The following is a 27,151-nucleotide window of genomic DNA, read 5'->3' as shown; positions in this document are numbered from 1 at the left end:
CCCAGTTTGATACAGAGACCAGAACTGTGCACAATGACTCCCCGTGTGATACGGAGACTGGAACTGTGCACAGTGACTCCCAGTGTGATACAGAGATTGCAACAGTGCACAGTGACTCCCAGTGAGATACAGGGACCGGAACTGTGCACAATGACTCCCTGTGTGATACGGAGACTGGAACTGTGCACAGTGACTCCCAGTGTGATACGGAGACCGGAACTGTGCACAGTAACTCCCAGTGTGATACAGAAACCGGAACTGTGCACAATAACTCGCAGTGCGATACGGAGACCGGAACTGTGTATACTAACTCCCAGTGTGATACGGAGACCGGAACTCTGCACAGTAACTCCCAGTGTGATACAGAGAAAGGAACTGTGCACGGTAACTCACAGTGTGATACGGGGACCGGAACTGTGCACAGTGACTCCCAGTGTGATACAGAGACCGGAACGGTGCACAGTGACACCCAGTGTGATACGGAGACCGGAACTGTGCACAGTGACTCCCAGTGTGATACAGAGACCGGAACGGAGCACAGTGACTCCAAGTGTGAGACGGAGACTAGAACTGTGCACAGTGACTCCCAGTGTGAAACAGAGACTGGAACTGTGCACAGTAACTCCCAGTGTGATACGGAGACCAGAACTGTGCACAGTAACTCCCAGTGTGATACTGAGACCGGAACTGTGCACAGTGACTCCTAGTGTGATACGGAGACCAGAACTGTGCAAAGTGACTACCAGTGTCATACGGAGACAGGAACTGTGCACAGTGACTCCCAGTGTGATACGGAGACAGTAACTGTGCACAGTGACTCCTAGTGTGATACGGAGACCGGAACTGTGCACACTGACTCACAGTGTGATACGGAGACAGGAACTGTGCACAGTGACTCCCAGAGTGAAAAGGAGACAGGAACTGTGCACAGTGACTCCCAGTTTGATACAGAGACCGGAACTGTGCACAATGACTCCCCGTGTGATACGGAGACTGCAACTGTGCACAGTGACTCCCAGTGTGATACAGAGACTTCAACAGTGCACAGTGACTCCCCGTGAGATACAGAGACCGGAACTGTGCACAATGACTCCCCGTGTGATACGGAGACTGGAACTGTGCACAGTGACTCCCAGTGTGATACGGAGACTGGAACTGACACAGTAACTCCCTGTGTGATACAGAGACCAGAACTGTGCACAGTGACTCCAGTGTTATACAGAGACCGGAACTGTGCACAGTAACTCCCAGTGAGATACAGGAACCGGAACTGTGCACAGTAACTCGCAGTGCGATACGGAGACCGGAACTGTGCATAGTAACTCCCAGTGTGATAAGGAGACCACAACTGTGCACAGTAACTCCCAGTGTGATACAGAGACCGAAACTGTGCACAGTGACTCCCAGTGTGATACGGAGACCGGAACTGTGCACAGTGACTCCCAGTGTGATACGGAGACCAGAACTGTGCACAGTAACAACCAGTGTGATACAGAGACCGGAATTGTGCACAGTAACTCCCAGTGTGATAAGGAGACCACAACTGTGCACAGTAACTCCCAGTTTGATACGGAGACCGGAACTGTGCACAGTAACTCCCAGTGTGATACAGAGACCGGAACTGTGCACAGTAACACCCAGTGTGATACGGAGACCGGAACTGTGCACAGTAACTCCCAGTGTGAAACAGAGACCAGAGCTGTGCACTGTGACTCCCAGTGATACAGAGACTGGAACTGTCACAGTAACTCCCAGTGTGATACAGAGACAAGAACGGTGCACAGGAACTCCCAGTGTGATACAGAGACAGTAACTGTGAAACGTAACTCCCAGTGTGATACGGAGACCGGAACTGTGCACAGTGCCTCCCAGTGTGATACGGAGAAGGGAACTGTGCACAGTAACACCCAGTGTGATACGGAGACCAGAACTGTGCACAGTAACAGCCAGAGTGATATGGAGACCGGAACTGTGCACAGTGACTCCCTGTGTGATACGGAGACAGGAACTGTGCACAGTGACTCCCTGTGTGATACGGACACGGAAACTGTGCACAGTGACTCGCAGTGTGTTACGGAGACAGGAAATGTGCTCAGTGACTCCCAGTGCGATACAGAGACAGGAACTGTGCACAGTGACTCCCATTGTGATACAGAGACCGGAATTGTGCACAGTAACTGCCAGTGTGATACGGAGACATAAACTGTGCACAGTGACTCCCAGTGTGATAAGGACAACGGAACTGTGCACAGTTATTCCCAGTGTGATGCAGAGACATGAACGGTGCACAGTGACACCAGTGTGATATAGAGACCGGAACTGTGCACAGTGACTCCCAGTGTGATACAGAGACCGGAACGGTGCACAGTGACTCCCAGTGTGATACGGAGACTAGAACTGTGCACAGTGACTCCCAGTGTGATACGGAGACCGGAACTGTGCACAGTAACTCCCAGTGTGATAAGGAGACCGGAACTGTGCACAGTGACTCCTAGTGTGATACAGAGATTGGAACTGTGCACAGTGACTCCCAGTGTGATATAGAGACCGGAACGGTGCACAGTGACTCCCAGTGTGATACGGAGACCTGAATTGTGCACAGTGTCTCCCAGTGTGATACAGAGACCGGAACGGTGCACAGTGACTCTCGGTGTGATACGGAGACTAGAACTGTGCAGAGTAACTCCCAGTGTGATACAGAGACCGGAACTGTGCACAGTGACTCCCAGTGTGATACGGAGACCGGAACTGTGCACATTGACTCCCAGTGTGATACGGAGACCAGAACTGGTCACAGTGACTCCCAGTGTGATACGGAGACAGGAACTGTGCACAGTGACTCCCAGTGTGATACGGAGACCGGAACTGTGCACAGTAACTCCCAGTGTGATACAGAGACCGGAACTGTGCACAATGACTCCCAGTGTGATACGGAGACCGGAACTGTGCACGGTAACTCCCAGTGTGATACGGACACCGGAACTGTGCACAGTGACTCCCGGTGTGATACGGAGACTAGAACTGTGCACAGTAACTCCCAGTGTGATACAGAGACCGGAACTGTGCACAGTGACTCCCAGTGTGATATGGAGACCAGAGCTGTGCACAGTAACTCTCAGTGTGATACAGAGACCGGAACTGTGCACAGTGACTCCCAGAGTGATATAGAGACCGGAACGGTGCACAGTGACACCCAGTGTGATACGGAGACCGGAACTGTGCACAGTGATTCCCAGTGCGATACAGAGACCGGAACGGTGCACAGTGACTCCCAGTGTGATACGGAGACTGGAACTGTGCACAGTAACTCCCAGTGTGATACGGAGACCGGAACTGTGCACAGTGACTCCCAGAGTGATACGGAGACCGGAGCTGTGCACAGTGATTCAACGTGTGATACGGAGACCGTAACTGTGCACAGTGACTCCCAGTGTGATACGGAGACCGGAGCTGTGCACAGTAACTCTGAGTGTGATACGGAGACCGGAACTGTGCACAGTGACTCCCAGTGATATACGGAGACCGGAACTGTACACAGTAACACCCAGTGTGATACAGAGATAGGAAATGTGCACAGTAACTTCCAGTGTGATACGTAGACCAGAACTGTGCACACTGACTCCCAGTGTGATACGGAGACAGGAACTGTGCACAGTAACTCCCAGTGTGATACGGAGACTGGAACTGTGCACAGTAACTCCCAGTGTGATACAGAGACTGGAACTGTGCACAGTGACTCCCAGTGTGATACGGAGACCGGAACTGTGCACAGTGACTCCCAGTGATATACGGAGACCGGAACTGTACACAGTAACACCCAGTGTGATACAGAGATAGGAAATGTGCACAGTAACTTCCAGTGTGATACGTAGACCAGAACTGTGCACAGTAACTCCCAGTGAGATACGGAGACCGGAACTCTGCACAGTAACTCCCAGTGAAATATGGAGACTGGAACTGTGCACAGTAACTCCCAGTGTGATACGGAGACTTCAACAGTGCACAGTGACTCCCAGTGTGATACGGAGACAGGAACTGTGCGCATTGACTCCCAGTGTGATACGGAGACAGGAACTGTGCACAGTGACTCCCAGTGTGATACGGAGACCGGAACTGTGCACAGTAACTCCCAGTGTGATACGGAGACTGGAACTGTGCACAGTGACTCCCAGTGTGATACGGAGACCGGAACGGTGCACAGTGACACCCAGTGTGATACGGAGACCGGAACTGTGCACAGTGACTCCCAGTGTGATACGGAGACAGGAACTGTGCACAGTAACTCACAGTGTGATCCAGAGACCGGAACGGTGCACAGTGACTCCCAGTGTGATACGGAGACTAGAACTGTGCACAGTAACTCCCAGTGTGAAACGGAGACCGGAACTGTGCACAGTAACTCCCAGTGTGATAAGGAGACCAGAACTGTGCACAGTAACTCCCAGTGTGATACGGAGACCGGAACTGTGCACAGTGAATCCTAGTGTGATACGGAGACCGGAACTGTGCACAGTGACTCACAGTGTGATACGGAGACCAGAACTGTGCACAGTGACTCCCAGTGTGATACGGAGACAGGAACTGCGCACAGTGACTCCCAGTGTGTTACGGAGACAGGAACTGTGCACAGTGACTCCCAGGGTTATACAGAGACCGGAACTGTGCACTGTGACTCCCAGTGTGATACAGGGACCGGAACTGTGCACAGTGACTCCTAGTGTGATACAGGGACCGGAACTGTGCACAGTGACTCCTAGTGTGATACAGGGACCGGAACTGTGCACAGTGATTCACAGTGTGATACGGAGGCAGGAACTGTGCACAGTGACTCCCAGAGTGATACGGAGACAGGAACTGTGCACAGTGACTCCCAGTTTGATACAGAGACCAGAACTGTGCACAATGACTCCCCGTGTGATACGGAGACTGGAACTGTGCACAGTGACTCCCAGTGTGATACGGAGACCGGAACTGTGCACAGTAACTCCCAGTGTGATACAGGGACCGGAACTGTGCACAGTGACTCCAGTGTTATACAGAGACCGGAACTGTGCACAGTAACTCCCAGTGTGATACAGAAACCGGAACTGTGCACAATAACTCGCAGTGCGATACGGAGACCGGAACTGTGTATACTAACTCCCAGTGTGATACGGAGACCGGAACTCTGCACAGTAACTCCCAGTGTGATACAGAGAAAGGAACTGTGCACGGTAACTCACAGTGTGATACGGGGACCGGAACTGTGCACAGTGACTCCCAGTGTGATACAGAGACCGGAACGGTGCACAGTGACACCCAGTGTGATACGGAGACCGGAACTGTGCACAGTGACTCCCAGTGTGATACAGAGACCGGAACGGAGCACAGTGACTCCAAGTGTGAGACGGAGACTAGAACTGTGCACAGTGACTCCCAGTGTGAAACAGAGACTGGAACTGTGCACAGTAACTCCCAGTGTGATACGGAGACCAGAACTGTGCACAGTAACTCCCAGTGTGATACTGAGACCGGAACTGTGCACAGTGACTCCTAGTGTGATACGGAGACCGGAACTGTGCACAGTGACTCAGAGTGTGATACGGAGACCAGAACTGTGCAAAGTGACTACCAGTGTCATACGGAGACAGGAACTGTGCACAGTGACTCCCAGTGTGATACGGAGACAGTAACTGTGCACAGTGACTCCTAGTGTGATACGGAGACCGGAACTGTGCACACTGACTCACAGTGTGATACGGAGACAGGAACTGTGCACAGTGACTCCCAGAGTGAAAAGGAGACAGGAACTGTGCACAGTGACTCCCAGTTTGATACAGAGACCGGAACTGTGCACAATGACTCCCCGTGTGATACGGAGACTGCAACTGTGCACAGTGACTCCCAGTGTGATACAGAGACTTCAACAGTGCACAGTGCCTCCCCGTGAGATACAGAGACCGGAACTGTGCACAATGACTCCCCGTGTGATACGGAGACTGGAACTGTGCATAGTGACTCCCAGTGTGATACGGAGACTGGAACTGACACAGTAACTCCCTGTGTGATACAGAGACCAGAACTGTGCACAGTGACTCCAGTGTTATACAGAGACCGGAACTGTGCACAGTAACTCCCAGTGAGATACAGGAACCGGAACTGTGCACAGTAACTCGCAGTGCGATACGGAGACCGGAACTGTGCATAGTAACTCCCAGTGTGATAAGGAGACCACAACTGTGCACAGTAACTCCCAGTGTGATACGGAGACCGAAACTGTGCACAGTGACTCCCAGTGTGATACGGAGACCGGAACTGTGCACAGTGACACCCAGTGTGATACGGAGACCAGAACTGTGCACAGTAACAACCAGTGTGATACAGAGACCGGAACTGTGCACAGTAACTCCCAGTGTGATAAGGAGACCACAACTGTGCACAGTAACTCCCAGTTTGATACGGAGACCGGAACTGTGCACAGTAACTCCCAGTGTGATACAGAGACCGGAACTGTGCACAGTAACACCCAGTGTGATACGGAGACCGGAACTGTGCACAGTAACTCCCAGTGTGAAACAGAGACCAGAGCTGTGCACTGTGACTCCCAGTGATACAGAGACTGGAACTGTCACAGTAACTCCCAGTGTGATACAGAGACAAGAACGGTGCAAAGGAACTCCCAGTGTGATACTGAGACCGGAACTGTGCACAGTGACTCCTAGTATGATACGGAGACCGGAACTGTGCACAGTGACTCACAGTGTGATACGGAGACCAGAACTGTGCACAGTGACTACCAGTGTCATACGGAGACAGGAACTGTGCACAGTGACTCCCAGTGTGATACGGAGACAGTAACTGTGCACAGTGACTCCTAGTGTGATACGGAGACCGGAACTGTGCACAGTGACTCACAGTGTGATACGGAGACAGGAACTGTGCACAGTGACTCCCAGAGTGAAAAGGAGACAGGAACTGTGCACAGTGACTCCCAGTTTGATACAGAGACCGGAACTGTGCACAATGACTCCCCGTGTGATACGGAGACTGCAACTGTGCACAGTGACTCCCAGTGTGATACAGAGACTTCAACAGTGCACAGTGACTCCCCGTGAGATACAGAGACCGGAACTGTGCACAATGACTCCCCGTGTGATACGGAGACTGGAACTGTGCACAGTGACTCCCAGTGTGATACGGAGACTGGAACTGACACAGTAACTCCCTGTGTGATACAGAGACCAGAACTGTGCACAGTGACTCCAGTGTTATACAGAGACCGGAACTGTGCACAGTAACTCCCAGTGAGATACAGGAACCGGAACTGTGCACAGTAACTCGCAGTGCGATACGGAGACCGGAACTGTGCATAGTAACTCCCAGTGTGATAAGGAGACCACAACTGTGCACAGTAACTCCCAGTGTGATACAGAGACCGAAACTGTGCACAGTGACTCCCAGTGTGATACGGAGACCGGAACTGTGCACAGTGACTCCCAGTGTGATACGGAGACCAGAACTGTGCACAGTAACAACCAGTGTGATACAGAGACCGGAATTGTGCACAGTAACTCCCAGTGTGATAAGGAGACCACAACTGTGCACAGTAACTCCCAGTTTGATACGGAGACCGGAACTGTGCACAGTAACTCCCAGTGTGATACAGAGACCGGAACTGTGCACAGTAACACCCAGTGTGATACGGAGACCGGAACTGTGCACAGTAACTCCCAGTGTGAAACAGAGACCAGAGCTGTGCACTGTGACTCCCAGTGATACAGAGACTGGAACTGTCACAGTAACTCCCAGTGTGATACAGAGACAAGAACGGTGCACAGGAACTCCCAGTGTGATACAGAGACAGTAACTGTGAAACGTAACTCCCAGTGTGATACGGAGACCGGAACTGTGCACAGTGCCTCCCAGTGTGATACGGAGAAGGGAACTGTGCACAGTAACACCCAGTGTGATACGGAGACCAGAACTGTGCACAGTAACAGCCAGAGTGATATGGAGACCGGAACTGTGCACAGTGACTCCCTGTGTGATACGGAGACAGGAACTGTGCACAGTGACTCCCTGTGTGATACGGACACGGAAACTGTGCACAGTGACTCGCAGTGTGTTACGGAGACAGGAAATGTGCTCAGTGACTCCCAGTGCGATACAGAGACAGGAACTGTGCACAGTGACTCCCATTGTGATACAGAGACCGGAATTGTGCACAGTAACTGCCAGTGTGATACGGAGACATAAACTGTGCACAGTGACTCCCAGTGTGATAAGGACAACGGAACTGTGCACAGTTATTCCCAGTGTGATGCAGAGACAGGAACGGTGCACAGTGACACCAGTGTGATATAGAGACCGGAACTGTGCACAGTGACTCCCAGTGTGATACAGAGACCGGAACGGTGCACAGTGACTCCCAGTGTGATACGGAGACTAGAACTGTGCACAGTGACTCCCAGTGTGATACGGAGACCGGAACTGTGCACAGTAACTCCCAGTGTGATAAGGAGACCGGAACTGTGCACAGTGACTCCTAGTGTGATACAGAGATTGGAACTGTGCACAGTGACTCCCAGTGTGATATAGAGACCGGAACGGTGCACAGTGACTCCCAGTGTGATACGGAGACCTGAATTGTGCACAGTGTCTCCCAGTGTGATACAGAGACCGGAACGGTGCACAGTGACTCTCGGTGTGATACGGAGACTAGAACTGTGCAGAGTAACTCCCAGTGTGATACAGAGACCGGAACTGTGCACAGTGACTCCCAGTGTGATACGGAGACCGGAACTGTGCACATTGACTCCCAGTGTGATACGGAGACCAGAACTGGTCACAGTGACTCCCAGTGTGATACGGAGACAGGAACTGTGCACAGTGACTCCCAGTGTGATACGGAGACCGGAACTGTGCACAGTAACTCCCAGTGTGATACAGAGACCGGAACTGTGCACAATGACTCCCAGTGTGATACGGAGACCGGAACTGTGCACGGTAACTCCCAGTGTGATACGGACACCGGAACTGTGCACAGTGACTCCCGGTGTGATACGGAGACTAGAACTGTGCACAGTAACTCCCAGTGTGATACAGAGACCGGAACTGTGCACAGTGACTCCCAGTGTGATATGGAGACCAGAGCTGTGCACAGTAACTCTCAGTGTGATACAGAGACCGGAACTGTGCACAGTGACTCCCAGAGTGATATAGAGACCGGAACGGTGCACAGTGACACCCAGTGTGATACGGAGACCGGAACTGTGCACAGTGATTCCCAGTGCGATACAGAGACCGGAACGGTGCACAGTGACTCCCAGTGTGATACGGAGACTGGAACTGTGCACAGTAACTCCCAGTGTGATACGGAGACCGGAACTGTGCACAGTGACTCCCAGAGTGATACGGAGACCGGAGCTGTGCACAGTGATTCAACGTGTGATACGGAGACCGTAACTGTGCACAGTGACTCCCAGTGTGATACGGAGACCGGAGCTGTGCACAGTAACTCTGAGTGTGATACGGAGACCGGAACTGTGCACAGTGACTCCCAGTGATATACGGAGACCGGAACTGTACACAGTAACACCCAGTGTGATACAGAGATAGGAAATGTGCACAGTAACTTCCAGTGTGATACGTAGACCAGAACTGTGCACACTGACTCCCAGTGTGATACGGAGACAGGAACTGTGCACAGTGACTCCCTGTGTGATACGGAGACAGGAACTGTGCACAGTGACTCCCTGTGTGATACGGACACGGAAACTGTGCACAGTGACTCGCAGTGTGTTACGGAGACAGGAAATGTGCTCAGTGACTCCCAGTGCGATACAGAGACAGGAACTGTGCACAGTGACTCCCATTGTGATACAGAGACCGGAATTGTGCACAGTAACTGCCAGTGTGATACGGAGACATAAACTGTGCACAGTGACTCCCAGTGTGATACAGAGACCGGAACGGTGCACAGTGACTCCCAGTGTGATACGGAGACTAGAACTGTGCACAGTGACTCCCAGTGTGATACGGAGACCGGAACTGTGCACAGTAACTCCCAGTGTGATAAGGAGACCGGAACTGTGCACAGTGACTCCTAGTGTGATACAGAGATTGGAACTGTGCACAGTGACTCCCAGTGTGATATAGAGACCGGAACGATGCACAGTGACACCCAGTGTGATACGGAGACCTGAATTGTGCACAGTGTCTCCCAGTGTGATACAGAGACCGGAACGGTGCACAGTGACTCTCGGTGTGATACGGAGACTAGAACTGTGCAGAGTAACTCCCAGTGTGATACAGAGACCGGAACTGTGCACAGTGACTCCCAGTGTGATACGGAGACCGGAACTGTGCACATTGACTCCCAGTGTGATACGGAGACCAGAACTGGTCACAGTGACTCCCAGTGTGATACGGAGACAGGAACTGTGCACAGTGACTCCCAGTGTGATACGGAGACAGGAACTGTGCACAGTGACTCCCAGTGTGATACAGAGACCGGAACTGTGCACAATGACTCCCAGTGTGATACGGAGACCGGAACTGTGCACGGTAACTCCCAGTGTGATACGGAGACCGGAACTGTGCACAGTGACTCCCGGTGTGATACGGAGACTAGAACTGTGCACAGTAACTCCCAGTGTGATACAGAGACCGGAACTGTGCACAGTGACTCCCAGTGTGATATGGAGACCAGAGCTGTGCACAGTAACTCTCAGTGTGATACAGAGACCGGAACTGTGCACAGTGACTCCCAGAGTGATATAGAGACCGGAACGGTGCACAGTGACACCCAGTGTGATACGGAGACCGGAACTGTGCACAGTGATTCCCAGTGCGATACAGAGACCGGAACGGTGCACAGTGACTCCCAGTGTGATACGGAGACTGGAACTGTGCACAGTAACTCCCAGTGTGATACGGAGACCGGAACTGTGCACAGTGACTCCCAGAGTGATACGGAGACCGGAGCTGTGCACAGTGATTCAACGTGTGATACGGAGACCGTAACTGTGCACAGTGACTCCCAGTGTGATACGGAGACCGGAGCTGTGCACAGTAACTCTGAGTGTGATACGGAGACCGGAACTGTGCACAGTGACTCCCAGTGATATACGGAGACCGGAACTGTACACAGTAACACCCAGTGTGATACAGAGATAGGAAATGTGCACAGTAACTTCCAGTGTGATACGTAGACCAGAACTGTGCACACTGACTCCCAGTGTGATACGGAGACAGGAACTGTGCACAGTAACTCCCAGTGTGATACGGAGACTGGAACTGTGCACAGTAACTCCCAGTGTGATACGGAGACTGGAACTGTGCACAGTGACTCCCAGTGTGATACGGAGACAGGAACTGTGCGCATTGACTCCCAGTGTGATACGGAGACAGGAACTGTGCACAGTGACTCCCAGTGTGATACGGAGACCGGAACTGTGCACAGTAACTCCCAGTGTGATACGGAGACTGGAACTGTGCACAGTGACTCCCAGTGTGATACGGAGACCGTAACTGCGCTCAGTGACTCCCAGTGTGATACAGAGACAGGAACTGTGCACAGTAACTCCCAGTGTGATACAGAGACAGGAACTGTGCACAGTAACTCCCAGTGTGATACGGAGACCGGAACTGTGCACAGTAACTCCCAGTGTGATACGGAGACCAGAACTGTGCACATTGAATCCCAGTGTGATACGGAGTCCGGAACTGTGCACATTGACTCCCAGTGTGATACGGAGACCGGAACTGTGCACATTGAATCCCAGTGTGATACGGAGTCCGGAACTGTGCACATTGACTCCCAGTGTGATACAGAGACCGGAACTGTGCACAGTGACTCCCAGTGTGATACAGAGACCGGAACTGTGCACATTGACTCCCAGTGTGATACGGAGACCGGAACTGTGCACAGTAACTCCCAGTGTGATACAGAGACTTCAACTGTGCACAGTAAATCACAGTGTGATACAGAGACCGGAACTATGCACAGTGACTCCCAGTGTGATACGGAGACCGGAACTATGCACAGTGACTCCCAGTGTGATACGGAGACCGGAACTGTGCACAGTGACTCCCAGTGTGATACGGAGACCGGAACTGTGCACAGTGACTCCCAGTGTGATACGGAGATCGGAACTGTGCACAGTGACTCCCACTGTGATACAGAGACCGGAACTGAGCACAGTGACTCCCAGTATGATACAGAGACAGGAACTGTGCACAGTGACTCTCGGTGTTATACAGAGACCGGAACTGTGCACAATGACTCCCAGTGTGATACAGAGACCGGAACTGTGCTCAGTGACACCCAGTGTGATACGGAGACTGGAACTGTGCACAGTGACTCCCAGTGTGATACAGAGACCGGAACTGTGCTCAGTGACACCCAGTGTGATACGGAGACTGGAACTGTGCACAGTAACTCCCAGTGCGATACGGAGACTGGAACTGTGCACAGTGACTCCCAGTGCGATATGCACATTGCTGCCGTATCTGACGGACTCTTCCCTGTACCTGGTGTATATGAGGGTAGCAGTGACAGGGTGGGTGGTGGGCGGTGGTGTGGGGTGGGGGGGGGGGGTGTGGTGGGGTAGGTGAAGAAGTCTATCTGAGTGCTGTTCCTTCTTTATCCGCCAGGGCGGCGCGCCTGCGTCCATCTCGGCCGACTCCCACATGACGTCAAGTGGCTACGCCTCACGCCTTGCGGTGAGGGTGACGCCACTTCCCCCCCCCCCCCCCCACCCCGCTCTCCCGCCTTGGGCGCCAGTGCGCCGGCGCACGCCTCGCCCCTCCCACCCCCTCCTCCGGTACCGGCGCGGCCCCACGCGCAGGCGCCCTCCTGCCTCTCTCCGCCGTTTGGCGACGCCCCTCCTCGACTCCCTCCCTCCCTCTCTCCCTCCCTTCCACTCCGACGGTCATTCGTCTCTAATCCCCCCCTCGCCCCCCCCCCCCCAACCCCTACCCCTACCCCGGAACCTCATCCCTCCTGCCCGGTGAATGCGCGCGCCCTTCACCCCCATTCAAATCGGACTCACCCGCCGTGCCTGTCTCTCCGGGTGTCTCGCTCGGTCTCCGGTTTTGGGGGGGGGGGTGGGGGGGGGGGCGCAGGCGCGGAGGCGACGCCGTTGAGATTTGAAACAGGCGCCACGAGGCATCCTCAAACGCCCCTGTCCGCATGCGCAGCGCGGGCGGCGTGACCGTTCCAAGGAGGAAGGGGCGTGGTTTGGCAGGCTGAGATGGCATGCGCAGCGGCTAGGTGCTTGATAGGTCCGACGTCGGGGTTGGGGCGGGGTTTAGTCGTCGCCTGCCCGCACTGGTTTGCGCGGTGGCCTTGTGCTTTCCAGGTGACGTCAAAGACGGCCAGTGTGACTTCATCACCGCCTAAGGTCCCGCCAGGACGCATGCGCGCCACAGACCGGTCAGGCGGTTGGGGGTTGGGGGGGGGGTGGGGTTGATGAAGTGTCACATGCGAAGTACGGGATGGGGCGGGAAGGACCGTGCGGCGCTGTCACGTGCCTCAGCCATGACGTCAGAATAGTTCAACTTGGAGCTTGGGCTGGGCCTATTGCCTGGGGTCAGGGGTCATAGGGGATCAATGTTTGGGGTCAGGTTTGAGTATTAGGAGTTGGGATTAGTATTTGGGGTTAAAGGTCATTTGGAGTCAATGTTTGGGGTCAGATTTAGTAACTGGAGTTGGAATGAGTGTTTGGGTGTAAGGTTATATTATGGGGTAAATAGAGTCAAGGTTGGGGATTGGGGCTGGTGTTCGGGGGTAAGATTATATTATGAGGTAAGTAGAGTCAAGGTTGGGGATGCGAATTCGGGCTGGTGTTTGGGGGTACTGTTATATTATGAGGTAAATAGAGACAAGGTTGGGGATTGGGGCTGGTGTTTGGGGGTAAGGTTATATTATGGGGTAAATAGGATCACAGTTGGGGATTCGAATTGACGCTGGTGTTTCGGGGTAAGGTTATATTATGGGGTAAATAGAGTCAAGGTTGGGGATTCGAATTGGGGCTGGTATTTGGAGATAAGGTTATATTAATGGGTAAATAGAATCAAGGATGGGGTTTCGAATTGGGGCTGATGTTTGTGGTAAGATTATGTTAAAGGGTAAATAGAGTCAGGGTTGTGTATTTGAACTGGGGTCTGTGCTTGGGGGTAAGGTTATATTATATGGTAAATAGAGTCAAGGTTGGGGATTCGGATGGAGCTGGTGTTTGGGGGTAACGCTATACTATGGGGTAAATAGAGTCAAGCTTGGGGATTCGAATTGGCGCTGGGGTTTGTGGGTAAGGTTATATTATGGGGTAAATGGAGTCACGGTTGGGGATTCGAATTGGGCTGGTGTTTGTGGGTAAGGTTAGATTAAGTGGTAAATAGAGTCAGGGTTGGGGAATTGAATTGGGGCTGGTGTTAGGGGTAAGGTTCTATTAAGGGGTAAATAGAGTCAAAGTTGGGAATTCGGATTGGGGCTGGTATTTGGGGGTAAGGTTATATTAAGGGGTAAATAGAGTCAAGGTGGATGATTCGAATTGCGGCTGGTGTTTGGGGTAAGGTTCTATTATGGGGTAATTAGAGACAAGGTTGTGTATTTGGATTGAGGTCAGTGTTTTGGGGTAAGGTTATATTATGTGGTAATTAGAGTCAATGTTGGGGCTTGAATTGGGGCTGGTGTTTGGGGGTAAGATTATATTATGGGGTAAAAAGAATCAAGGATGGGCATTCGAATTTGGGCTGTTGTTTGGGGTAAGGTTATATTAAAGGGTAAATAGAGCCTGGGTTGTGTATTCGAACTTGGGTCAGTGCTTGGGGATAAGGTTATATAATGTGGTAAATAGAGTCAAGGTTGGGTATTCGGATGGGGGCTGGTGTTTGTGGGTAAGGTTATATTATTTGTTAAATAGAGTCAAGGTTGGGGATTTGAATTGTCGCTGCGGTTTGTGGGTAAGGTTATATAAGGGTAACTAGGATCAAGTTTGTGTATTCGAATTGGGGCTGGTGTTTGGGGGTAAGTTTAGATGAAGGGGTAAATAGAGACAAGGTTAGGGATTTGAATTGGGGCTGGTGTTTCGAGGTATGGTTATATTATGGGGTAAATAGAGTCAAGGTTTGGGATTCGAATTGGGGTTGGTGTTTGGGGGTAAGGTTATATTAGGGTAAATAGGATCAAGTTTGTGTATTTGAATTGGGGCTGGTGTTTTTGAGTAAGGTTATATTATGGGGTAACTAGAGTCAAGGTTGGGGATTCGAATTGGGGATGGTGTTTGAGAGTAAGGTTATATTATGGGGTAAATAGCGTCAAGGTTGGGGATAGGAATTGGCTCCGGTGTTTGGGGGTAAGGTTATATTATGGGGTAAATAGAGTCACGGTTGGTGATTCGAACTGGGGCTGGTGTTTGTGGGTCAGGTTAGATTAAGGGGTAAATGGAGTCATGGTTGCCAATTGGGGCTGGTGTTTGGGGGCAAGGTTATCTTATGGGGTAAATAGAGTCAAGGTTGGGGATTCGAATTGGGGCTGGTGTTTCGGGGTAAGGTTTGATTAAGGGGAAAATAGAGTCAAGGTTGGAGATTTGAATTGGGGCTGGTGTTTGGGGTAAGGTTATTTTAAGGGGTAAATAGAGTCAAGTTTGGGAATTCGAATTGGGGCTGGTGTTTGGGGGTAAGGTTATATTATGGGGTGAATAGAGTCAAGGTTGGGGATTCGAATTGGGGCTGGTGTTTGTGGGTAACGTTAGATTAAGGGGTAAATAGAGTCAAGGTTGGGGATTTGAATTGGGGCTGGTGTTTCGGGGTAAGGTTATATTATGGGGTAAACAGTTTCAAGGTTGGGAATTCGATTTGGGGCTGGTATTTGGGAGTTCGGTTATATTATGGGGTAAATAGAGTCAAGGTTCGGGATTCGAATAGTGGTTGGTGTTTGGGGGTAAGGTTATAGGGTAAATAGGATCAAGTTTGTGTATTCGAATTGGGGCTGGTGTTTAGGGGTAAGGGTATATTATGGGGTAACTAGAGTCAAGGTTGGGGATTCGAATTCGGGATGGTGTTTGGGGGAAAGGTTATATTATGGGGTAAATAGAGTCAAGGAATGAGATTCGAATTGGGGGTGTTGGTTGGGCTAAGATTATATTAAAGGGTAAATAGAGCCAGGTTGGGTATTCGAACTGGGGTCTGTGCTTGAGGGTAAGGTTATATTTTGTGGTAAATAGAGTCAAGGTTGTGGATTCGAAATGGGGTTGGTGTTTGGGGATAAGGTTATATTAAGGGGTGAATAGAGTCAAGGTTGGGGATTTGAATTGGGGCTGGTATTTGGGGGTAATGTTATATTATGTGGTAAATAGAGTCAAGGTTGGGAATTGGGGCTGGTGTTTGGGGGTAAGGTTATATTATGGGGTAAGTAGAGTCAAGGTTGGGGATTTGTACTGGAGCTGGTGTTGGGCGATAAGGTTATATTATGGGATAAATAGGATCACGGTTGGGGATTCGAAGTGACGCTGGTGTTTGGGGGTAAGGTTATATTATGGGGTAAATAGAGTCAAGGTTGGAGATTCGAATTGGGGCTGGTGTTTGGAGATAAGGTTATATTAATGGGTAAATAGAATCAAGGATGGGGTTTCGAATTGGGGCTGATGTTTGTGGTAAGATTATGTTAAAGGGTAAATAGAGTCAGGGTTGTGTATTCGAACTGGGGTCAGTGTTTGGGGGTAAGGTTATATGGTAAATAGAGTCAAGGTTGGGGATTCGGATGGAGCTGGTGTTTGGGGGTAACGTTATACTATGGGGTAAATAGAGTCAAGATTGGGGATTCGAATTGGCGCTGGGGTTTGTTGGTAAGGTTATATTATGGGGTAAATGGAGTCACGGTTGGGGATTCGAATTGGGGCTGGTGTTTGTGGGTAAGGTTAGATTAAGGGGTAAATAGAGTCAGGGTTGGGGAATTGAATTGGGGCTGGTGTTAGGGGTAAGGTTCTATTAAGGGGTAAATAGAGTCAAAGTTGGGAATTCGGATTGGGGCTGGTATTTGGGGGTAAGCTTATATTATGGGGTAAATAGAGTCAAGATTGGGGTTTCGAATTGGGGCTGGAGTTTGGGGGTAAGTTTATATCATGGGGTAAATAGAGTCAAGATTCCGGATTCGAATTGGGGCTGGTGTTTGGGGTAAGGTTATATTAAGGGGTAAATAGAGTCAAGGTGGATGATTCGAATTGCGGCTGGTGTTTGGGGATAAGTTTATATTATGGGGTAAATAGAGTCTAGGTTGGGGATTCGAATTGGGGCTGGTGTTTGGGGTAAGGTTCTATTATGGGGTAATTAGAGACAAGGTTGTGTATTTGGATTGAGGTCAGTGTTTTGGGGTAAGGTTATATTATGTGGTAAATAGAGTCAATGTTGGGGCTTGAATTGGGGCTGGTGTTTGGGGGTAAGATTATATTATGGGGTAAAAAGAATCAAGGATGGGCATTCGAATTTGGGCTGTTGTTTGGGGTAAGGTTATATTAAAGGGTAAATAGAGCCTGGGTTGTGTATTCGAACTTGGGTCAGTGCTTGGGGATAAGGTTATATAATGTGGTAAATAGAGTCGAGGTTGGGTATTCGGATGGGGGCTGGTGTTTGTGGGTAAGGTTATATTATTTGTTAAATAGAGTCAAGGTTGGGGATTCGAATTGTCGCTGCGGTTTGTGGGTAAGGTTATATTAGGGTAACTAGGATCAAGTTTGTGTATTCGAATTGGGGCTGGTGTTTGGGGGTAAGTTTAGATGAAGGGGTAAATAGAGACAAGGTTAGGGATTTGAATTGGGGCTGGTGTTTCGAGGTATGGTTATATTATGGGGTAAATAGAGTCAAGGTTTGGGATTCGAATTGGGGTTGGTGTTTGGGGGTAAGGTTATATTAGGGTAAATAGGATCAAGTTTGTGTATTTGAATTGTGGCTGGTGTTTTTGTGTAAGGTTATATTATGGGGTAACTAGAGTCAAGGTTGGGGATTCGAATTGGGGATGGTGTTTGGGAGTAAGGTTATATTATGGGGTAAATAGCGTCAAGGTTGGGGATAGGAATTGGCTCCGGTGTTTGGGGGTAAGGTTATATTATGGGGTAAATAGAGTCACGGTTGGTGATTCGAACTGGGGCTGGTGTTTGTGGGTCAGGTTAGATTAAGGGGTAAATGGAGTCATGGTTGCCAATTGGGGCTGGTGTTTGGGGGCAAGGTTATCTTATGGGGTAAATAGAGTCAAGGTTGGGGATTCGAATTGGGGCTGGTGTTTCGGGGTAAGGTTTGATTAAGGGGAAAATAGAGTCAAGGTTGGAGATTTGAATTGGGGCTGGTGTTTGGGGTAAGGTTATATTAAGGGGTAAATAGAGTCAAGTTTGGGAATTCGAATTGGGGCTGGTGTTTGGGGGTAAGGTTATATTATGGGGTAAATAGAGTCAAGGTTGGGGATTCGAATTGGGGCTGGTGTTTGTGGGTAACGTTAGATTAAGGGGTAAATAGAGTCAAGGTTCGGGATTTGAATTGGGGCTGGTGTTTCGGGGTAAGGTTATATTATGGGGTAAACAGTTTCAAGGTTGGGGATTCGATTTGGGGCTGGTATTTGGGCGTTCGGTTATATTATGGGGTAAATAGAGTCAAGGTTCGGGATTCGAATAGTGGTTGGTATTTGGGGGTAAGGTTATAGGGTAAATAGGATCAAGTTTGTGTATTCGAATTGGGGCTGGTGTTTAGGGGTAAGGGTATATTATGGGGTAACTAGAGTCAAGGTTGGGGATTCGAATTCGGGATGGTGTTTGGGGGAAAGGTTATATTATGGGGTAAATAGAGTCAAGGAATGAGATTCGAATTGGGGGTGTTGGTTGGGCTAAGATTATATTAAAGGGTAAATAGAGCCAGGGTTGGGTATTCGAACTGGGGTCTGTGCTTGAGGGTAAGGTTATATTTTGTGGTAAATAGAGTCAAGGTTGTGGATTCGAAATGGGGTTGGTGTTTGGGGATAAGGTTATATTAAGGGGTGAATAGAGTCAAGGTTGGGGATTTGAATTGGGGCTGGTGTTTGGGGGTAATGTTATATTATGTGGTAAATAGAGTCAAGGTTGGGGATTGGGGCTGGTGTTTGGGTGTAAGGTTATGTTATGGGGTAAGTAGAGTCATGGTTGGGGATGCAAATTGGGGCTGGTGTTTGGGGGTAAGGTTATATTCTGGGTATTTAGAGTCAAGGTTGGGGATTGGGGCTGGTGTTTGGGGGTAAGATTATATTATGGGGGAAGTAGAGTCAAGGTTGGGGATTCGAATTGGGGCTGGTGTTTGGGGGTAAGGTTATATTATGGGGTAAATAGAGCCAAAGTTGGGGATTCAAAATGGGGCTGGTGTTTGGGGGTAAGGTTATATTAAGGGGTGAATAGAGTCAAGGTTGGGGATTCGAATTGGGGCTGGTGTTTGGGGGTAAGGTTATATTAAGGGGTAGATCGAGTCAAGGTTGGGGATTTGAACTGGGGCTGGTGTTTGGGGGTAAGATTATATCATGGGGTAAAAAGAGACAAGATTGGGGATTCGAATTGGGGCTGGTGTTTCGCCCTAAGTTATATAATGGGGTAAATAGAGTCAAGGTTGGAAATTCGAATTGGGGCTGGTGTTTGGGGTAAGGTTATATTATCCGGTAAATGGAGACAAGGATGGGTATTTGGATTAGGGTCAGTGTTTGGGGTTAAGGTTATATTATGGGGTAAATAGAGTCAAGGTTGAGGATTTGAACTGGAGCCGGTGTTGGGGGATAAGGTTATATTATGGGATAAATAGGATCACGGTTTGGGATTGGAATTGACGCTGGTGTTTGGTTGTAAGGTTATATTATGGGGTAAATAGAGTCACGGTTGGAGTTTCGAATTGGGGCTGGTGTTTGGAGATAAGGTTATATTAATGGGTAAATAGAATCAAGGATGGGGTTTCGAATTGGGGCTGATGTTTGGGGTAAGATTATATTAAAGGGTAAATAGAGTCAGGGTTGTGTATTCAAACTGCGGTCAGTGCTTGGGGGTAAGTTTATATTCAGGAGTAAATGGAGTCAAGGTGGATGATTCGAATTGCGGCTGGTGTTTGGGGGTAAGATTATATTATGGGGTAAATAGAGTCTAGGTTGGGGATTCAAATTGGGGCTGGTGTTTGGGGTAAGGTTCTATTATGGGGTAATTAGAGACAAGGTTGTGTATTTGGATTGAGGTCAGTGTTTTGGGGTAAGGTTATATTATGGGGTAAATAGAGTCAAGGTTGGGTATTTGGATTTGGGCTGTTGTTTGGGGTAAGGTTATATTATGGGGTAAATAGAGTCAAAGTTGGGGATTCGAATGGGGGCTGGTGTTTCGGGGTATGGTTATATTATGGGGTAAATAGAGTCAATGTTGGGGCTTGAATTGGGGCTGGTGTTTGGGGGTAAGATTATATTATGGGGTAAAAAGAATCAAGGATGGGGATTCGAATTTGGGCTGTTGTTTGGTGTAAGGTTATATTAAAGGGTAAATAGAGCCTGGGTTGTGTATTCGAACTTGCGTCTGTGCTTGGGGGTAGGTTATATAATGTGGTAAATATTGTCAAGGTTGGGTATTCGGATGGGGGCTGGTGTTTGTGGGTAAGGTTATATTATGTGTTAAATAGAGTCAAGGTTGGGGATTCGAATTGTCGCTGCGGTTTGTGGGTAAGGTTATATTAGGGTAACTAGGATCAAGTTTGTGTATTCGAATTGGGGCTGGTGTTTGGGGGTAAGTTTAGATGAAGGGGTAAATAGAGACAAGGTTAGGGATTTGAATTGGGGCTGGTGTTTCGAGGTAAGGTTATATTATGGGGTAAATAGAGTCAAGGTTTGGGATTCGAATTGGGGTTGGTGTTTGGGGTAAGGTTATATTAGGGTAAATAGGATCAAGTTTGTGTATTTGAATTGTGGCTGGTGTTTTTGTGTAAGGTTATATTATGGGGTAACTAGAGTCAAGGTTGGGGATTCGAATTGGGGATGGTGTTTGGGGGTAAGGTTATATTATGGGGTAAATAGAGTCAAGGTTGGGGATACGAATTGGCTCCGGTGTTTGGGGGTAAGGTTATATTATGGGGTAAATAGAGTCACGGTTGGTGATTCGAACTGGGGCTGGTGTTTGGGGTAAGGTTATATTAAGGGGTAAATAGAGTCAAGGTTGGGAATTCGAATTGGTGCTGGTGTTTAGGGGTAAGGTTATATTATGGGGTAAATAGAGTCAAGGTTGGGGATTCGAATTGGGGCTGGTGTTTGTGGGTAACGTTAGATTAAGAGGTAAATAGAGTCAAGGTTGGGGATTTGAATTGGGGCTGGTGTTTCGGGGTTAGGTTATATTATGGGGTAAACAGTTTCAAGGTTGGGGATTCGATTTGGGGCTGGTATTTTGGAGTTAGGTTATATTATGGAGTAAATAGAGTCAAGGTTCGGGATTCGAATAGTGGTTGGTGTTTGGGGGTAAGGTTATAGGGTAAATAGGATCAAGTTTGTGTATTCGAATTGGGGCTGGTGTTTAGGGGTAAGGTTATATAATGGGGTAACTAGAGTCAAGGTTGGGGATTCGAATTCGGGATGGTGTTTGGGGGTAAGGTTATATTATGGGGTAAATAGATCAAGGTTGGGGATTTGAACTGGAGCTGGTGTTGGGGATAAGGTTATATTATAGGGTAAATAGGTTCAAAGTTGGCGATTCGAATTGAGGCTGGTGTTTGGGGGTAAGGTTATATTATGGGGTAAATAGAGTCAAGTTTGGGTATTTGGATTTGGGCTGTTGTTTGGGGTAAGGTTATATTATGGGGTAAATAGAGTCAAGGTTGGGTATTTGGATTGGGACTGTTGTTTGGGGGTAAGGTTATATTCTGGGGTAAGTAGAGTCAAGGTTGGGGATTCGAATTGGGGCTGGTGTTTGGGGGTAAGGTTATTTTAAGGGGTAATTAGAGTCAAGGTTGGGGATTCGAATTGGGGCTGGTGTTTGGGGGTGAGGTTATATTATGGTGTAAATAGAATCAATGTTGGGGATTCGAATTGGGACTGGTTTTTGGGCGTAAGGTTATATTATGAGGTAAATAGAGACAAGGTTGGGGATTTGAATGGGGGCTGGTTTTCGGGGTAAGGTTATATTATGGGGTAAATAGAGATAAGGTTAGGGATTCGAATTGTGGCTTCTGTTTGGGGGTAATGTTATATTGTGGGGAAAATGGAGTCAATGTTGGGGATTCGAATTGGGGCTGGTGTTTGGTGGTAAGGTTATATTATCGGGTAAATGGAGACAAAGTTTGGTATTTGGATCATTCAGTGTTTGGGGGTAAGGTTATATTATGGGGTAAATAGAGTCAAGGTTGGGGATTTGAACTGGAGCTGTTGTTGGGGGACAAGGTTTTATTATAGGGTAATTAGGATCAAGATTGGGGATTCGAATTTAGGCTGGTGTTTGGGGTAAGTTATATTATGGGGTAAATAGAGTCAAGTTTGGGTATTTGGATTTGAGCTGTTGTTTGGGGGTAAGTTTATATTATGGGGTAAATCGAGTCAAGTATGGGTATGTGGATTGTGGCTGTTGTTTGGGGGTAAGGTTATATTATGGGGTAAATAGAGTCAAAGTTGGGTATTTGGATTGGGGCTGTTGTTTGGGGGTAAGGTTATATTCTGGGGTAAGTCGAGTCAAGGTTGGGGATTCGAATTGGGGCTGGTGATTGGGGGTAAGGTTATATTATGGTGTAAATAGAATCAAGTTTGGGGATTCGCATTGGGCTGCTTTTTGTGCGTAAGGTTATATTCTGAGGTAAATAGAGACAAGGTTGGGGATTTGAATGGGGACTGGTTTTCGGGGTAAGGTTATTTTATGGGCAAATAGAGTCAAGGTTGGGGATTCGAATTGTCGCTGGGGTTTGTGGGTAAGGTTATATTATGGGGTAAATAGAGTCAAGGTTGGGGATTCGAATTGGGGCTGGTGTTTGGGGGTAAGGTTATTTTAAGAGGTAATTAGAGTCAAGGTTGGGGATTCGAATTGGGGCTGGTGTTTGGTGGTAAGGTTATATTATGGTGTAAATAGAATCAAGGTTGGGGAATCGAAATGGGGCTGGTTTTTGGGCGTAAGGTTATATTATGGGGTAAATAGAGACAAGGTTGGGGATTCGAATTGTGCCTTCTGTTTGGGGGTAATGTTATATTATGGGGTAAATAGAGTCAATGTTGCGGATTCGAATTGGGGCTGGTGTTTGGTGGTAAGGTTATATTATCGGGTAAATGGAGACAAAGTTGGGTATTTGGATCATTCAGTGTTTGGGGGTAAGGTTATATTATGGGGTAAATAGAGTCAAGGTTTGGTGTTTGGATTGGGGCTGTTGTTTGGGGGTCAGGTTATATTCTGTGGTAAGTACAGTCAAGGTTGGGGATTCGAATTGGGGCTTGTGTTTGGGGGTAAATTTATATTACGGGGTAAATAGAGTCAAGGTTGGGGATTCGAATTGTCGCTGGGGTTTGTGGGTAAGGTTATATTATGTGGTAAATAGAATCACGGTTGGGGATTCGAATTGGGGCTGGTTTTTGGGGGTAAGTTTATTTTAAGAGGTAATTAGCGTCAAGGTTGGGGATTCGAATTGGGGCTGGTGTTTGGGGGTAAGGTTATATTATGGTGTAAATAGAATCAAGGTTGGGGATTCGAATTGGGGCTGGTTTTTGGGCGTAAGGTTATATTATGAGGTAAATAGAGACAAGGTTGGGGATTTGAATGGGTGCTGGTTTTCGGGGTAAGGTTATATTATGGGGTAAATAGAGACAAGGTTGGGGATTCGAATTGTGGCTTCTGTTTGGGGGTAATGTTATATTATGGGGTAAATAGTGTCAATGTTGGGGATTCGAATTGGGGCTGGTGTTTGGTGGTAAGGTAATATTATCGGGTAAATGGAGACAAAGTTGTGTATTTGGATCATTCAGTGTTTGGGGGTAAGGTTATATTATGGGGTAAATAGATCAAGGTTGGGGATTTGAACTGGAGCTGGTGTTGGGGGATAAGGTTATATTATAGGGTAAATAGGTTCAAGGTTGGGGATTCGAATTGGGGCTGGTGTTTGGTGGTAAGGTTATATTATCGGGTAAATGGAGACAAAGTTTGGTATTTGGACCATTCAGTGTTTGGGGGAAAGGTTATATTATGGGGTAAATAGAGTCAAGGTTGGGGATTTGAACTGGAGCTGGTGTTGGGGGATAAGGTTATATTGTAGGGTAAATAGGATCAAGGTTGGGGATTCGAATTGAGGCTGGTATTTGGGGGTAAGGTTATATTATGGGGTAAATAGAGTCAAGTTTGGGTATTTGGATTTGGGCTGTTGTTTGGTGTAAGGTTATATTATGGGGTAAATAGAGTCAAGGTTGGGTATTTGGATTGTGGCTTTTGTTTGGGGGTAAGGTTATATGCTGGGGTAAGTACAGTCAAGGTTGGGGATTCGAATTTGGGCTTGTTGTTGGGGGTAAGTTTATATTATGGGGTAATTAGAGTCAAGGTTGGGGATTTGAATTGTTGCTGGGGTTTGTGGGTAAGGTTATATTATGGGGTAAAATTGAATCACCGTTGGGGATTCGAATTGGGGCTGGTTTTTGGGGGTAAGTTTATTTTAAGAGGGAATTAGAGTCAAGGTTGGGGATTCGAATTGGGCTGGTGTTTGGGGGTAAGGTTATTTTATGGTGTAAATAGAATCAAGGTTGGGGATTCGAATTGAGGCTGGTGTTTGGGGGTAAGGTTATATTATGGGGTAAATAGAGTCAAGTTTGGGTATTTGGAATGGGCTGTTGTTTGGGGTAAGGTTATATTATGGGGTAAATAGAGTCAAGGTTGGGGATTCGAATTGGGGCTGGTGTTTGGGGGTAAGGTTATATTATGGGTTTAGCAGAGTCAAGGTTGGGGATTCGAATTGGGGCTGGTGTTTGGGGGTAAGTTTATATTAAGGGGTAAATAGAGTCAAGGTTGGGGATTCGAATTGGGGCTGGTTTTGGGGGTAAGGTTATATTATGTGGTAAATAGAGACAAGGTTGGGGATTCAAATTGGGGCTAGTGTTTGGGGGTAAGGTTATATTATGGGTTAAATAGTGTCAAGGTTGGAAATTCGAATTGAGGCCTTTGTTTGGAGTAAGGTTATATTATGGAGTACATAGAGTCAATGTTGGAAATTCGAATTGGGGCTGGTGTTTGTTGTAAGGTTATATTATGCGGTAAATAGGGACTAGGTTGGGGATTCGAATTAGAGCTGGTATCTGGGGTAAGGTTATATTATGGGGTAAACAGAGACAAGGTTGGGGATTCGAATTGGGGCTGGTGTTTGGGATAAGGTTATATTATGGTGTAAATAGAATCAAGGTTGGGGATTCGAATTGGGGCTGGTGTTTGGGGGTAAGGTTATATTTTGGTGTAAATATAATCAAGGTTGGGGATTCGAATTGAGGCTGGTGTTTGGGGGTAAGGTTATATTATGGGGTAAATAGAGTCAAGTTTGGGTATTTGGAATGGGGCTGTTGTTTTGGGTAAGGTTATATTATGGGGTAAATAGAGTCAAGGTTGGGTATTTGGATTGGGATTGTTGTTTGGGGGTAAGGTTATATTCTGGGGTAAGTAGAGTCAAGGTTGGGGATTCGAATTGGGGCTGTTGTTTGGGGGTAAGGTTATATTATGGGGTAAATAGAGTCAAGGTTGGGGATTTGAATTGGGCCTGGTGTTTGGGGATAAGGTTATATTATGGGGTAAATAGAGTCAAGGTTGGGGATTCGAATTTTCGCCTGGGTTTGTGGGTAAGGTTATATTATGGGGTAAATAGAGTCACGGTTGGGGATTCGAATTGGGCTGGTGTTTGGGGGTAAGGTTATATTATGGTGTAAATAGAATCAAGGTTGGGGATTCGAATTGGGGCTGGTGTTTGGGGGTAAGGGTATATTATGGGGTAAATAGAGTCAAGGTTGGAAATTCGAATTGAGGCCTTTGTTTGGAGTAAGGTTATATTATGGAGTACATAGAGTCAATGTTGGAAATTCGAATTGGGGCTGGTGTTTGTTGTAAGGTTATATTATGCGGTAAGTAGGCACAAGGTTGGGGATTCGAATTAGAGCTGGTATCTGGGGTAAGGTTATATTATGGGGTAAACAGAGACAAGGTTGGGGATTCGAATTGGGGCTGGTGTTTGGGAATAAGGTTATATTATGGTGTAAATAGAATCAAGGTTGGGGATTCAAATTGGGGCTGGTGTTTGGGGGTAAGGTTATATTTTGGTGTAAATATAATCAAGGTTGGGGATTCGAATTGAGGCTGGTGTTTGGGGGTAAGTTTATATTATGGGGTAAATAGAGTCAAGTTTGGGTATTTGGAATGGGGCTGTTGTTTTGGGTAAGGTTATATTATGGGGTAAATAGAGTCAAGGTTGGGTATTTGGATTGGGATTGTTGTTTGGGGGTAAGGTTATATTCTGGGGTAAGTAGAGTCAAGGTTGGGGATTCGAATTGGGGCTGTTGTTTGGGGGTAAGGTTATATTATGGGGTAAATAGAGTCAAGGTTGGGGATTTGAATTTGGCCTGGTGTTTGGGGGTAAGGTTATATTATGGGGTAAATAGAGTCACGGTTGGGGATTCGAATTGGGCTGGTGTTTGGGGGTAAGGTTGTATTATGGTGTAAATAGAATCAAGGTTGGGGATTCGAATTGGGGCTGGTGTTTGGGGGTAAGGTTATATTATGGGGTAAATAGTGTCAAGGTTGGAAATTCGAATTGAGGCCTTTGTTTGGAGCAAGGTTATATTATGGGGTAAATAGAGTCAATGTTGGAAATTCGAATTGGGGCTGGTGTTTGTTGTAAGGTTATATTATGCGGTAAATGGGACAAGGTTGGGGATTCGAATTAGAGCTGGTATCTGGGGTAAGGTTATATTATGGGGTAAATAGAGACAAGGTTGGGGATTCAAATTGGGGCTGGTTTTTGGTGGTAAGGTTATATTATGGGGTAAATGGAGACAAAGTTGGGTATTTGGATCATCCAGTGTTTGGGGGTAAGGTTATATTATGGGGTAAATAGATCAAGGTTGGGGATTTGAACTGGAGCTGGTGTTGGGGGATAAGGTTATATTATAGGGTAAATAGGTTCAAGGTTGGGGATTCGAATTGAGGCT

The sequence above is a fragment of the Carcharodon carcharias genome, chromosome 24 (assembly GCF_017639515.1).
Source record: "Carcharodon carcharias isolate sCarCar2 chromosome 24, sCarCar2.pri, whole genome shotgun sequence".
NCBI lineage: Eukaryota > Metazoa > Chordata > Chondrichthyes > Lamniformes > Lamnidae > Carcharodon > Carcharodon carcharias.
The sequence above is the reverse complement of the archived record's forward strand: the minus strand, read 5'-3'. Positions refer to the sequence as shown.